The 16213-nt window shown below is 37.9% G+C and overlaps 1 protein-coding gene across 1 annotated transcript in view; it reads right to left on the reverse strand.

The window, feature by feature from the left end:
• Window positions 1–15596, reverse strand: part of LOC131694238 (potassium channel subfamily T member 2) — a 510796-nt gene extending 495200 nt beyond the window's left edge. Inside the window, exon 1 of the mRNA XM_058982768.1 lies at window positions 15097–15596. The gene's annotated coding sequence lies outside the window, so the exon portion shown is untranslated. The remainder of the gene's footprint in view (window positions 1–15096) is intronic.
• Window positions 15597–16213: the final 617 nt, after the last annotated feature.

Genomic DNA, 16213 nt, shown 5'->3' on the forward strand with positions numbered 1-16213 from the left:
TCCAGCTCCAGTCGAAGAAAATGAAACATCTCGGATCACTCTTCTCGCATGTCGAACGGCGGCCGGTCGGCCGGCCGGTCTGCTTGTCTGCCTGTCAGTTACAAATGGCAATATAGTAAACAAGCAGTTAAAGTCAGTTTCCCACCCCTTAAAAATCACAATCGGATTCGGTTCTTGCATCTACTAACCGGAAAAAATTTATATTTACCACTAAACTCATAAAAAATCTCCGAGGGCCATAAATCCGACAGGAAAATGAAAAGCATCGTTAGTAATTGTGGTCAAACAAAACGGCTTGCAATCTATAAATAAATTATTCATCTCTCGCTCCTCCCTAGAACTACATAGAACTGGAACTCGAACACAGGTGAGCAGGTCGGTACGGTTCCAGGGTATGCGGCGCGGCATTATATTGTTTGTATAGAGCAAAATTTGCAATTTAGTTTCAGTCAACCGTCGGTGCAGACATGAGAGCAAATTTTCCTTCAGGGCGTGCACAGCCCATTTGGGGCGTCGTGCATACTGTTTGCCATAATAGTTAAACTATGTTAAAACACTCCATCGGCAGGGGAAAGGAAAATGGGTTACAGAGGTTTCTGGGGCCAAATAAGCGGAGATGCTTTTGGATGTTTATTATTGTTTTGCGATGGTTTGATAAATTTATTTGTTTTATTTGTTTCAAAGAGCGTAAACTGAAAAAAAACAAACAATTTTTTTTCTCGCTGGGATAGCCTTACACCCCATCCACCCTTTCTGCTTCATTGCAGTCAGCGTACAGAGGTCGCTACGACTTGTTTTGTTTTTAAACGGGCAACTTGGGACAATGTAATGTATAGGACTGACCCACCCCAAGTGGATGGCACAAATCGAGCGGGATGGGGGGGGGGGGTATTTTTCATTAATTCCCGTCCTTCGAATAACCATCGCTTGAATGTCGCACCAATGCGCGCCGTGCCCGCGGGTATCCGTTCGCTCGTCACTGTCCAATACGTACACATACACACACACTAACAGTTACACACGTTCCGAGGTGGGTCATCTGTGTTCCGGGATTGCGATAAGAATTGCGTTTTTCATCAGTGGAGTGGGTTGATGGAAGGAATTTCGGCAAAAACAAACGGAAGAAAATTTATTTATTTACGGTTGACCTGGACCGTACTTGACACAGAGGACACGGATGCTGCCGGGCGGTGGGTGGTTCATAGTGAACGAATATACTGTAGTGAGTACAAATCAATAGCAATCGGTCGCTTGTCGGGTGCAGGCGAGTGCAAATCAATTTGCTATAGCAAGTGGAATTATTTTGCCAATTACTAAAGGCCAGCTCATTTGGTAATGAAGCACTCAGTAAACGAATATCGAAGATATTCAATGCATTTCGCTGTTTGCAAAGGAAAATAATTTCGCGCAAGTTCCATGGTCTATCAGCGCCCTGCTAGATTATCCCAAATGTACTGTGGCACGAGAGATTAAAAACAATAAAGAGACTCTCACAACTGCCTGTCAAGGTTCAAACCAATCGTCCCTAGATTCTAGAATTAGACAAGGCTCTTGACCGATTTCGGTTCGCTTTTTTCGTATAAATTCGCGAGCTGAATTATGATTTGGCAAGGGATCTGTGCCTGTTGCAAGATATGCATTTTATTTGTGTCGAAGAAGACTATGAATTCAGAAGTATACAAAAGCGAGTGCCTCATTAATTGGATTTTACCCTTCATCAAGTCTCATGATAGTCCTGCTACGTTTTTGCTAAATCTTGCCAGCTACTATTGCGACAAGGATGTGTTACAATAGGACAGCACCGATAGAGTCCAGTACAATCGAAAGGACGAAATCTAACTCTAATTTAATCTAATCTAATCTAATTGTTCGGTCCAGTATGGTTTGAACAAAGCATCATAATAGGAAAATTTAGTAAATAAAAACTTAGATTGTGACTTCAGTAGCGACACCAAGCTTTTTACGATCCATCGATGAGATACTTTTGTATTTTCAGAGCAAGTTGAAAAAAATATTGACGAATGATTTGCATTTCTTCCGTTTATCGTATATAACTGGTAATATTTTATTACTTTATCTTTTAATTTATTCAATTTTTAAAATTTAATTCCAAATTATCACAATCCTACACAAACATAGCACAAGGATTAAACAAGCATCGGATTGACAACGATGCGATTTGTATTCCTGAGCAACACCTAGTTAAGCATGATGTCCCGCAAGAAAAGATATTCTGTTCAAACTAATGATTATTATTTTAGTTATATGTTTGATGCCCCTTGCGTGCAAAAATGCGTTAACCTATTTTTTCTCCTTAGGAAGGAATATAGCATTAGAGCAATATAGCTTTCTCATATAGAAAGGTTATGCAATCACTCTGAAGAACGTCAACCTAATCCCGGAGGCCCAAATTTTTTTTTCGACTCGCATAAGGTTTCTGGATTTTAACAGGGGCGTAGTAGATGGTTTACGGAGAGGGGTTACACCCCCCCCCCCCTCTACTGTTCACTCCCCTCCTTTAAAAATCTCTTTAAATCACCCCTCAGACCACCACCCCATCCAGCCCTCATACCCCTACCTTTCAACCCCATCATCTTTGAACCACCACTATATCACAAAGCATACCAATTTAAGCTGGGGAGTCGTTCGTCCTCCTCACATACCCACCCCCGCATGACAAAATGAGTTAGCAAGCAGATAACATTGATCTAATGCTGATTAGGCTAATGAAGTATGATATTTTTTTTGTTTCAAGTGTTTCACCGTCGTAACGTAGCTCAACAAGTTCGTGGCTGGCATGCCATTGTACATAAGTGCAAAGTGTACTAAGAATGTAATGGACATTTCCACAATTATGTTGAACATAAAAAGCCTCCGTGCCATAGTTTAGAGAAATGAGAAAGGCACAATTGCACCGCTAGGTGGATTAAAACAGGTTTTTTTTTATTTCGATTATAGAGGTTTTAACCTTAAGGTCATTCGCCTCTTCGGGTTAGAAAAATCTCATATGAAAAATTTCTAACCCTATGTGCGGGGTCGGGACTCGAACCCAGGTGCGCTGCGTACAAGGCAATCGATTTACCAACTACGCTACGCCCACCCCATATAGAGATGTTTTGAAATATGAAAACATTACATATATGAATAAATCTAAATCATGATATGAAAGAAATTCAGGATATAACACTAATAAAAGAAAGTTTTAAAATTGTGTAAATTGACAGACATTTCATGAATTGAAGAAATGAAAAAAATCAAAGACATAAATCTATGAAATGAATAAAAGAAATTAAAAAATAACGAAATTAAAGACGTTATGGAAGAAAGAACACATAAATGAATTTACCAATTTAAAAAAGTAAAGAAATTCAAAAATGAATGAGCTAAAGAAATTTAAGAATTTGAAGATGTCAAAGAAATTAATAAAATCAAGCTAAAGAATTTAAAGAAATCGGTTAAATAATAGATTCACAAACTAAACATAAAAATACTACGAAACACAGGAAAAAGAGAAAAATTAGGAATATAAGAAAGCCGTAAATTCAGAGAATACAAAATATAATATAATTACAAATAACGAATCCAATGGGGTGGGGGTAGCGTAGTTAGTAAATCGATTGGCTTGTACGTAGCGCACCTGGGTTCGAATCCCGACCCCGCACATAGAGTTAGAAATTGTGACGAATGACCTTAAGGTTTTTTTTATTTCGATTATAGAGGTTTTAACCTTGATCGAAATATAAAAAAACAAAACCAATAAGTTTAAGAAATAGGTACAAAATGCAGGAAATACGAATAAAAAAGTAAGAAGTCACAAAAATGCGACATCGAGAAAATTTTAATATATTAAGGTAAACAAGAAAGGCAATATACTATATTGGAAATATAAAACATTAGACAGAAATTACGAAATAAATATTGAAATTCAAACAAATAATTCAAATAAATACACGAAATACAAGAAACATAAGCAATATCAGAAAGACAAGATAAACAAAAATACAAAGTTACGAAATAACTGATCAAAAAATTCGGGACACGAAAAAAAACAGAAAGAAATTTAAAAAAATAAAAGCAAGACATACTAGAACTACAAATAACAGAATCGAATAACAACAATTAAACGGTACCGGTGGTGGATGAATGGTAAGCGTGACCGCTTATCATCTCAGTGGCTCTGGGTTCAATCCCACCCAAGGTCGTTAAGATTTTCTGAAGTGACAATTCTGTGGCCACGTCACCCTTCTGGCGTCGGTGATAGGCGCTTAATACTAACGGAGGGTGACAAAAAATAAACATGAATCAAAAAAAATATGAAAAGCAACAGCCAAAGGAATATAGGAATTGCAAGCAATACAAACAAAACAGAAAAAAAGAAAATCAAGAATTATTCGAAATTTAGAAGATAAATAACAGGAGAACTATTGATAAACTTATAAAATAGAAGAAATTTTAACTACAGCAATCCAAAAACAAGAAATAAAATAAATACATAAAGTGGTAAAATAAATACAAAAAACAAGCGAAAAATATTAGAAATGCAAGAAATTAAAGAAGAAAGCAATTTAAAAACCCTGTTTTAATCCACCTAGCGGTGCAATTGTGCCTTTCTCATTTCTCTAAACTATGGCACGGAGGCTTTTTATGTTCAACATAATTTTGGAAATGTCCATTACATTCTTAGTACACTTTGCACTTATATACAATGGCATGCCAGCCACGAACTTGATGAGCTACGTTACGACGGTGAAACACTTGAAACAAAAAAATATCAAACTCCATTAGCCTAATCAGCATTAGATCAATGTTATCTGCTTGCTAACGCTTTTTGTCATGCGGGGGTGGGTATGTGAGGAGGGCGAAAGTCCCATGAACGAACGACTCCCCAGCTTAAATTGGTATGCTTTGTGATACAGTGGTGGTTCAAAGATGATGGGGTTGAAAGGGAGGGGTATGAGGGCTGGATGGGGTGGTGGTCTGAGGGGTGATTTAAAGAGATTTTTAAAGGAGGGGAGTGAACAGTAGAGGGGGGTGTAACCCCTCTCCGTAAACCATCAACTACGCCCCTGTTAAAATCCAGAAACCTTATGCGAGTCGAAAAAAAAATTTGGCCCTCCGGGATTAGGTTGACGTTCTTCAGAGTGATTGCATAACCTTTCTTTATGAGAAAGGCAAAAATGTGCCAAAATCCAAAAAAGTGAACCGTCGTCAAATTTTTTTTCCAGTTTGCATCAAATCTCGACGTTTCATGCACCTTGAACACATTTAGCATCAAAAATAAAAATTCGATTTTTAATTTTTCCAATAGTTTATATGAGAAATTTCTGTGTGGCCGCACTCTGAAACCCGTAATTCCGGAACCAGAATTCCGATCGATCCAAAATTCAATAGCAGCCGATGGGAAGGTTGCACCTTTCATTTGAGACTAAGTTTGGGCAAATCGGTCCAGCCATCTCTGAGAAAAATGAGTGACATTATTTGACACATACGCACATACATACACACACATACACACACATACACACACATACACACACATACACACACATACAGACTTTTTCCGATCTCGACGAACTGAGTCGAATGGGATATGACACTCGGCCCTCCGGGCCGGGATTAGGTTGACGTTTTTCAGAGTAATTGCATAACCTTTCTATGTGAGAAAGGCAAAAACATCTCTATCACAATCAATTTTGCTTATTTTTTGATTTCTTAATTTCTTTGATATTTTATTAATTTGCAATTTATTATAATTTTTTTTCTTTGCTTTTAACCTTCTTAAAATTCTTCAATTTTTTAGCTACCTCAATGTATTTCGTTTCATGTGATTCTCTACATTCTTTCATATATTTTATTTCCCTTATTTTATTTTTAATTTCTTTAACATATTTAACCTTTTTATTCCTTCAACGTATTAAATTTCTTTCATGATATAAATTTCGCCAATTTCCATTTCTTTCAGTTTCTTCAATTGCCTTATTATTTCCATTTTAATTGTGCAATCTTCTTTATTTTTCATTTTGATTCTTATATTTTTTGCTTTTTTTATTTTTTTTTAATTAATTCAATTTCCCTTATTTTCTTTATACTTCCGATGTTTAAATTTCTAGAAAGTTTTTTAATCACATCGATTTTGCTAATATCTTTAATTTCTGCATTTTTCATTTTCTTTTTTTTTCATTCCTGGTTCATTATATTAAATTCTGTAATTACTTTCATACTTGTTGTTTGTTTAAATTCTTTGTTTTCCTTAATTTCTGTTATTTAATAATTTTTTTTTTAATTTTTTGAATTCTATTTCTATCAACTCTTTGATTACTTTTTTCCTGTTTTTATTTTTTTATTGGTTTCAAATTCTTTATTGTTGGTGGTTTTTCATTTTTTATTTAATTTTTTTCATGTTTTCCTTGTACTTTGAATTAATCCCCATATCTACTGCCCTTCTTAATTTGTTTTTCGATTTTTATTTTTAAAATCTTGTTTTTCTGATTTCTGTAGTAATTGCTCGATTTGTTTAATTTTTTTCATATCTTTGATTTGTTTTAAAATTCTTTAATTTCTTCATCGTTTTGTTATTATTTTTGGTATCTTCAATATTTTGAATTCATTTAGTTTTATTATATTTTTAATATTTTATAAAAAAAATTCTCAACATAACTTGACTAAGATAAGACTGTTACAGTTTTTTTACCTTGAAGATGAAAGCGTAGACCTTCGAAACGATGGTATTAGACGAAATATAGTTATTGTTGTATGAAAACCGTGACCAAAAGGCCATATTTTAGTATTCTATTTTTTTTAGTTTGTGTAATATGTATATTAGTATTTGCCTATGTCTCAAACTGATTTTATTTCTTGAATTATCGAGCCAATTTACTTTAATGAAATATACTTTTCTTTTAATTTCTTTAGGCTTTTTAATTATATTGATCCTTTGATTTCTTTATTATTATTGATAAATATTTTTGATTTATATGATTGCTTTATCTTTTTTAATTTCATTAAGTTCTTTGCTATCTTACTTATTTTAACCTGTCTTTTTCATTCTTATCTCCTTCTCTTCCATTTTTTGTAATCCTGTGATTTGTTAAGTTGTTTTTATTTTTGAATATTCTTCATTTAAATTTTTTTAGTGTCTTAGATTAATTAAATTTTTACAGTTTCTTCTATTTATTTCATGTTTTTAATTTCTTACTTTTTTCTTATAATTGTTTGATTATTTTTTTGTTTTTCATTTCATTAGCTTAATCAATTTAGTTTCCACTAATAACTTAATGTCTTCAATTTTTTTAATTTTTTTTAGCTACTTTAGTAACTCTTTACTACATACTCGGTTTTTGTAGTTCATTTTAGCGTTCTGCATTGCCTTTATTTTTTGCAATTTTAACTTTAGAAGTGTTCGAAACACTACTGTATTGAGAATTGGTGTGAGATACTAATTTGATGTCTGCAACAATGTGATTCAGAGTTTCCGTGAGAACATTTCCGACAAAAGGATTCTCGTATTGCGAAGTAATATTTGAAACTACGATTTTTACAGGACCACCCCAACGCCGTTTCAGCCAAAAGAAGCAATTTGACAAGTACAACAAATGTTCCTAAGACATCAAATCTCTGAATAGAAAAATGAAAACGTTAAGAAACGTTTCCTGAAAGTGTGATGCCTTGACCACTGAGTAATAGGCATATCATATGTAAGAGCGAGAATATATATCAGCATCATGTGACAGTATTTATAAAATTTTATAAGATGAACTCACATTTCTATTTCTGTCGATCTGAGACAACCGCCAGTGAAATATCGCATCCTAAAGGCACACTAATTACCTGACAATCCTGAATATCGTACTCCATCGATGATAGAGCAGTGGGTGTAGGGCCAAGTTCCTAAATCCTTAGGTGCCCAATGTTGTTTCAAAATAACAGCGAATATCATTTCAAAACTTTCACAATAACGTATTGAAATTATGAAAAAATATTCACCAAGCTTGAAACAAAAAATTGGCTTCTTTAAGGGTTAAGTGTGTTGCTCAATGATACCTATATTTTTGCTTTTGTCAGTTTCAACATGATCAGCTGGGTACTGATATCAATATGCAGGAAGATACGCAGTTTTTGTTCCCGCTAGAACATTTTTTTCGAAGGGGCTCACGGCCGAAGATCTATCAATAGGACTCGAACATACAACAACTAGCTTTTGAACCCAGAGCTTCACAAATCAAGCAGTGTCAGATGTAATTTGAAAAGTACATCATGGTAATATGTACCTTTCCTGCCACTCCATTTTTTTGACTAGGAGTTAACTCACAAGTAGTCTGAGTAGCGTAGTTGGTAAATCGATTGCCTTGTACGCAGCACACCGGAGCTCGATACCCAACCCCGCACATAAAGTTAAAACAAAATCTAACGAGATTTTTTAACCCGAATGAATCCTAAGGTTAAAGCCTCTATAATTGAAAAAAAGCTGCAATAAACGAAATTCCCCGGGCTTCACCATGGGAAACATCATAATATTTCAAATATAACTTTGATTGAATTCTACAAGTTCGCAAAATAGGATTTGTTATTCGGAAACATATTTTAACCCTTTCATGCCCAACTTTTTTCTAGTACAGGTAGGGTTTCAAAACTATTTTTCCTTGAAAAAAGTTGGGTCAAGAAACACGAAAAACCTATTTTCATAAAGATGGGTCCTTCCATGGCAGTGCTAGAAGTTGGTCAATTTTTACCTTCTAATGCTCAATACCATTCTCCTAGAATAATTACAATAGTCCAATTACGTGGAAAACGTAGCCAATTGATTGATATTTTATCAGTTTAAATTGATGTTTTATCAGTTTTCAATAATATTGCACCATAACGAAGATATATGAAAAAATCATTTTCCGTCGCCAACGTAAACTGTCCCTGGCAGCACTGCTCCATCGGAATCCAATCAGACTAATTGCAATAATTTCAGTTCTAGAGCTGATCCTTGTAACTGTTAATACTCAAATTAAATACAACAACCACAATAATGAGCCTTACTTGTTTTTGTGAGCAAATCTCACCTCAATCAAGTTATAGCTGCTTAAAAACGTTGTTGTCCACAAACAACATGGGCATGAATGGGTTAATGTCAGATAAGCATGCGTAAACCGTCATAAATCTGCAAACGAGCGTAAGAAATTTTACACATCGTGTACAGAAATCGACACGTGGGGTTGCTAGAGCCAAAAACAAAATTTTAAGTTCAATACAGTGGCTGTTGATTTAAAATATTGCCGTGTCTGACCTTTTCATTAGCCAGGTGGAACATTATTGAAATTGAAAATTAGTCTACAGTTTCACCATACACAAAATTCTACAGCAACATCACAAGGCTTCCTTCACGGCCAAACTAATAAGCGGTTCAATAGTTTGACCGAGATGGTGCTTCAAAACCAACAACACGTGCGTGACACGACTACACAGCATGCCACAATGCAAAGAGGTGAAGTCCGTTAGGTTTGCCGACACCACTTCCTAGGTATTACCAACGAAGCTAGGTGTTATGAAAATGCAGGTGACTCGACAGACTTTATTTTATCTGAGCCTACAATGCCAGAGAGAATGGGTTATTAGATAAGTACGGGCATAGCGTAGTTGGTCAATCGATTGCCTTGTACGTTGCTCATCTAAGTTCGGTACCCAATCCCCACACATAGGGTTAGAAATTTTTCTAACCCGAATAAAAAAGCGCATTACACTAAGGTTAAAAAATAATGATAATACATCAACCCCTTCATGCCCAACTTTTATCTAGTGCATTAGGGTTTTCTCCTTGAAAACGGTGGGATCAAAAAACAAGAAAAGCTTATTTTCATAAAGATAGGTGCTTCCCTTGCAGTGTTAGAAGCTGCTCAATTTTTACCTGCCAATGCTCAATACAATTCTCCTGGAATATTAAAAAATGCCCGATTGCATGATAAACGTAGCCAAAGTTAGTCTAAATTGATAAGTTTTGTCAGCTTTCAACAATATTGCACCATAACTTTTATTTTTCGTCGTCACCGTCAATTGTTCCTGGCAGCACTGCTCCATCGGAATCCAATCAGACTAATTGCAATAACTTCAGTTCTAGAGCTGATCCCGGTAACTGTTAATACTCAAATGAAAGGCAATAGTCACATTTAATAGCCTTGCTTGTTTTTGTGATAAAATCTAGCTTCAATCAAAAGTTATAGCTGTTTAAAAGCATTGTTGTCCACAAACAACATGGGCATGAATGATTTTAAGAGTCAAAAACACTCTTACTATCCAAAAACACTGACACCATCTGCTTTCTGTTAGCATAGACCATCTGAATTGCTGTTGAAAGCAAAACAAGGCCCTTTGCCTTTGCGGAAACCAAATTGTGTATCTTACAGCAAGACCATTTATCCCGGCCCACAGTTAGAAGTGGGATAAAATAATTCTCTCGACCAACTTCCGGATACTGGACTGCATTTTTCAATCGGCCGATACAAGTTCTGGTCGGAGGCTGGTTTTCCTGGTTTTGCGATGACGATAACCTACACTTACCTCCAGTCATGAGGGACGATGTTACCCGCAAGGGACTTGTTGAAGAAAAGCCTTTTCGCGGAGTCAGGCAGATTCTTCAGCAAGGTGAATTTGATTCGGTCTAAAACTGGAGCATTGTTGCTACATAACAAGATAGCGAGTAAAAACTCCACCATCTTATTATCGTGAGGGGGCGCGACGCGATAGGTCTTCTGTGAAGGACTAGCCGCTGGGTTGACTTTCTTTGTGAAATTGAATTTCCAGCGGTTTGCATATTCTATGTTTTCGTTAGTACTGTCTCAATTTCGCGTACATCAGGTCGAGCCACAAAGAGTGGTCATCGATGTTTCTCTAAATTATTCGCCGACGAAGCGGCGTCAATATCCGCGTTTTTTGACTTTCATCAAGCTCTTCATTATCTCTTCTAGCGTTACATACGTTTTGTGAAGTCGTCAAGCGTTCCAACCTTTAGGAATTCTTTGTACGCAAACTTTGTCGAACATCGCGGACGCGTAGCTCTACCAACTGTTGTTACAGCATTTAATTAGCAAGCAACTGTAAGGTGAAGTATATTTTTGAATATTAAGAGCCATACTACTCAAGGGAGAGCAAGGAGTTCAAGGGAGAAAGTTTAGAAAAGCGTGGAAAGGGTCATATGAGCAAGCTTAAAGTTTACCGGCGACTTAACCCTTTGTCTGCTACCGTAGGAGTCAGGATCTTTTGGCATTAGAAATGCGAATCACCTGAGTCTACGGCATGTCCGGACAAGCGTAATGTAACTTGTTACTTCATGCTGTCGGAACCGACTAGTTTTTTCGGCATTAAATTGACAACCCAAATTGGAACCACAGGTACAGAAAGCCTGCCAAACCAGATATTTCTTAGCTAACTAACGACAGTTTTATATGCTTAAGAATGTCGTCAACCTTTCCCCTATCCGTTATATTTCGGCTGAAGATATACGAAATTTTGATTGAATTTTTAGGGAAGTATATGTTCCTCCTCTTTCTGTTGCTTCTAGGAACAGCAGAAAACTTCTGGGGTTCGTCAGAGTCGGATTAGGCACAGAAGAGACACTTTTCTACATTCCTTCCATAGAAATCATCCCCATGATTCCTACTGCATTTCCCAGAACGAACGTTTTTGCTACAATGGATGTAGATCCGGCGAAGGTCACCCGATATAAGTCTAATTAAAAATAGCTCCTCTTCCCGTCATCTGCGACTGATGCTGGATGCAATCGTTTGCAGTCAAGCAGCCTTCACTGGCTGAAACATGGGATCTTTGATTCAGACCACCCGGGACTCAGCAGATTCGCGCAAGTCAAACTTGAATCGGAAACTATGCCAACGATTTCAACCTGGTTTGGTGGGACGTACATTCCCCACTGGTTTGTATATAACGTTGCATATGTTGCGTGAAGTCGTCAAGCGTTCCGACCTTTAGGAATTCTTTGCACGCGAACGCTTTCTCCGCGTACACGTCTGAGCACTCTTCGTCCCACCATAGGTTAGGAAACCGTCCGTGTCTGGTAAGCGTTTAGTAAGAACTAGAGTCGCTGTGTCGAAAATCAAGCCAGCCAAAAACACATACTCTTCCTCCGGAGGAAGCTCTCGATTTTGTCGGATATCGCGGACTCGTAGCTCTTTTAATCAAGATCATGCGAAATTGATTGTATTCTTAAGGAAGCACATATTCCTCCTCTTTCTATTGCTTCTAGGAACAGCAGAAAATGTTCCCTCCTGGGGGTCTTTAAAGCCGGATTCGGCAGTAGACAAGTTAGTATAGATATTCGTAGTGTCCGGTGGCGTTGTATGCGGAGTATGACCGCCACAGTAAAGACACTTTTCTACTTCCCTTCCACAGGGATCATCCACATGATTTCGGCTGCATTTCCCAGAACGAACTTTTTTGCTACAACCTTGATTTTGTATGCCATTAAAGCAATTCATGACCAGCAGCACTTAATGGCAAACAGGTAGACGAGCCTGAGTAGAAATAGACGCTATTCCCGGCACCTGCACTGATACTGAATGCAATTGTTTGCAGTCAAATACCTTCTCTAGCTTAAATCCTAAAATCAGCCAACTCCGTGTTTCAGCAGATTTGCACAATTTAAACTCGAATCAGAAAGTACACCAACGATTTCGACCCGGTTATCTGGTACGTGGACTCTATACTCCATCGTGAGAGGCTCGTAGCCAGTAATATCATTTGTCTGCTTTAAACTATTTACCACAAACCGAAGCATATCAGGGCGAATTACCGACGTATTTGTCACAGCCGAATATCTTTCCGTCAGAACTCGTAAAATCTTCAACGGATTTAACTCTTTGTTTTTCGTCAGCAATAAGCATGGTTAAGAAACATGGGTATAGTTTCAACCGGGGAGTCAGATTTTTCGACGTCCTTCTCTCCTTGAGACGAATCTTTGTCATTTTTGCACGAGCCTAAAGCCCAGTGCATGATGGCAGGAGAAACAAGAATGAGGAAGGTAATGTAATAGTGGCACATAACTTTAACGGTACCCAAGCTGCTCCCAAAGAAAAGAATAACGGTTATATACATATAAAAGAAAAAAGCTAAAACCTCTAGAAGGTGAAGAGCACAAAAGTTTACCTTGAAAACGGATTAGCAAGCTTTGTACTACAATGCACAGATTTGGTGGAACGTCTAATCGCTTCGAGAGTCACCGTACGAATGCATTCATAGACTATTCTCTATCTCACTACAATTTTCATTACTATTTCGTAACTCTTGTAATAATAGATGAGATGGTACCTAGCTAAATCGGGATAATAATATTAAAGGCTTTGTTCAGCACAGAAAATGTGGATAGATATTTTTGGTGCGAAGTGCACTCAGAAATCAGTTTCTGTTACGATGTGACTTTGTACAAAGTTTCATAGCGCTAGCAAATCGCTAGCACAATGAAGGGTGGCCAACAACCGGAACCTGCCCACAACCAGGGAAACAAAAAAGTACGTCATTGGATCATTTCGAATTTTCAAGAGCTTCATTAAAAAAAAATGGTAACCTTCCCACAAACCGCTAGTCAAGATAAGGTACACTGCAGGAGCTGCACTTGCCCCCGATAGTAGTGATGCAATTTGTAGAGAGGGATCGGCAGCGAAACACTCCGGTAGCTCACTGCATCCTGTTCCCAATCATTTCCAGACCCAATCTTGTCCAATCGCTTTCAGCAGTCCAAAATCCGACAAATCGTCCCACATGGCACCCGAACCCAAACACCAAATTCGAATCCCATCTGTTCTTCGCAGCATAAGCTCCATTCCAATTGTGGTGTGCAGGGAACATTCAAGCACTAAACCAAAAATATCCCATAATGGTTGCCCACCGTTCGGCACACTCTCGAGACTTTGCAGGAATTTCCATACTTAACCGCCCCTCGTTTCAAACCCAACGGATGTCGGTAGTGGGCCTGATTGGGATGTAATTGCACTCTGACGGGAGATGGCTACCAACCAACCAACCAACCAACTCGTAACTAGCCAGCCTACTAGATGGATTTACCATTGCACTGCTACGACCCGACGTAGGTTGGGGTTCGATTCAAACTTAGTTAGTGGTTTCGCTACGTTTTAATCAAATTCCAACACCAACCACGGCCGCAAATTAATTCACCGGGACCGGATTTATGTTGCTTTTATGGTTTGAGAACGAAAAGGGAAGTTGGTTTGGTTCTGGGGGATGGGGGGGTAGGTATTTACCGGAGGGCAAATACACCACAAATCAGGATTGAAGGTGACATTTACGATATATGAACGATGTTTTGGTACACTGTACGAAAATGTTCGATCTGTTACGGGATCCAGCATTCCAGCTGTTTTGACGAGTTCTGTAAATTAATCATGCCAATTTATACGGATATTCGAGACGAAAGTCGATTATTAATTAACTTCATCTGCTATTCGAATGATGATGATGATGATGTGGTAAGGCGCTAATCGAATGAGCTCGTGGGTAGATGACTGACATCCGGAGCGAAAATTTTCTATATTTGCGTCTGTTGATTTCATCCGATTTTGAATTGTCATAAGTTTGCTTTTATTGGTGATTCCAGGAAACTAGAATTTGAATCACGCTTACTTTTGTTAAAAGTTAAATAACACGCTTCGTCGATTTTTGTTTTGACGATAACCTCGATTCAAAATGTCAAAACAATTTTGTGATTTATTCCCAAAGCGCATTCACAGTGTATATTTTACATTGCTTGTATCACATCTCAGTAGAAGTTGATGTAAACAATGGAGAAAAAATAATGCAATAAAATTTATTGTAGATTTTCAAATTGTTACCTCAATTGGAAAATGTACAATTGTTCCTTGCAGAAATATTGCATCAAATTTTTCCATTAGCGAAAATTTAAAAAAAAATCATTCCATATTACGTTGTATTTTACGTACAGTGTAGGCGTGTTAATGTAAACAACTGAAGCTGTAAACACTACTGCGAAGGCGAGTTTTTTTCTTTTCTTTTGCAGCGAGAAATGACGATCGTGTTTGGTGGTTGAAGAATGCCTGTAAAATAAACATCTACACGTAATTAAATCACCTGATTTTCATAAGATTTGGAACATGTATCCGTTACAGCGAGGGGTTTTTAATCCATGGAAACGGCTACTACGATTAAAGCTTTCATCCAAAGCACAGTGATGAAGGTTGTTAACACTTTTACTTTACTTAGTTTCTAAAACACTAGTTTTTTTTTATTTCCTACAGCTACCACAGGTTTCAGTTGGCTACACTAGAAAACCACTTAGGAAACGAAGACTAATTCTCTATCGATCACACCTCCACACTTTCACTTTCTACTCTCGTCACCGAATCGATCCAATCAAATTACTAACATCCACTGAAAACTTCCGTTGGGTCGGGCCGCTTCCAACTCATCCACAGCATCCTTTCGGGAATGGACTATGTCCGCACATCATCACACCTTTGGACTGGCCCCCCGATAGGTATCCAACTAGTTATTTGTGTGCAAAAACGGAACCAATCCTGTCGCACTATCACCGGTGCTGCGCGGTGGAGGCGAGACGCAAACGCACACACACACAAAAGATCCGATCCGGAGTCTGAACTATTTTACTAACCGACCGACCGACGCTTGATGAGAAATGTGGAATCAACTTGCTGACGCGGCCACGTGAAGTTTGCAACTGATTCCCGTACCGTTAGGTTACAGCCGCCGCCATCGCCGCCGCTGCTGTTGTTGCCGGCAGTTGGCTGTTCGGCATCGGATGCGGGAAGCTCCGGAAAAGTTGAAAAATACACTCACTAGCGATCGGATGTAAAATCAACTTTCACCGAGAGAGAGAGAGAGTGGAAGAGAGCGAAAGAATGGGAGAAAATTCCGGCGCCGCCATGTGCGGTTTGTTGTTTTCCACACAGCTGATCTCGCCCACTCCTTCGACGAAGACTCTCGCTTTCGGATGCTTTCCGAGAACTTACCGAACAAAGCTGTCCCTATAGATGCAGTCGGATAAGGATGGTGAAAAATAAACTGAAAGCTTTTGGAGAGAATGTTGACTACAAAGTATGAGAGAGAAAGCTCGTTTCCAGATTGTTGCGATGGAAAATATGGTATCAGAGCTACCGCAAGAGGAAAATGTTTGGAGCAGGTCGTCCGTCATATGGTAGGGAGGTGTAACCATGGTTTGTGCGATACA

Source organism: Topomyia yanbarensis, chromosome 3 (genome assembly GCF_030247195.1).
Source record: "Topomyia yanbarensis strain Yona2022 chromosome 3, ASM3024719v1, whole genome shotgun sequence".
Taxonomy (NCBI): domain Eukaryota; kingdom Metazoa; phylum Arthropoda; class Insecta; order Diptera; family Culicidae; genus Topomyia; species Topomyia yanbarensis.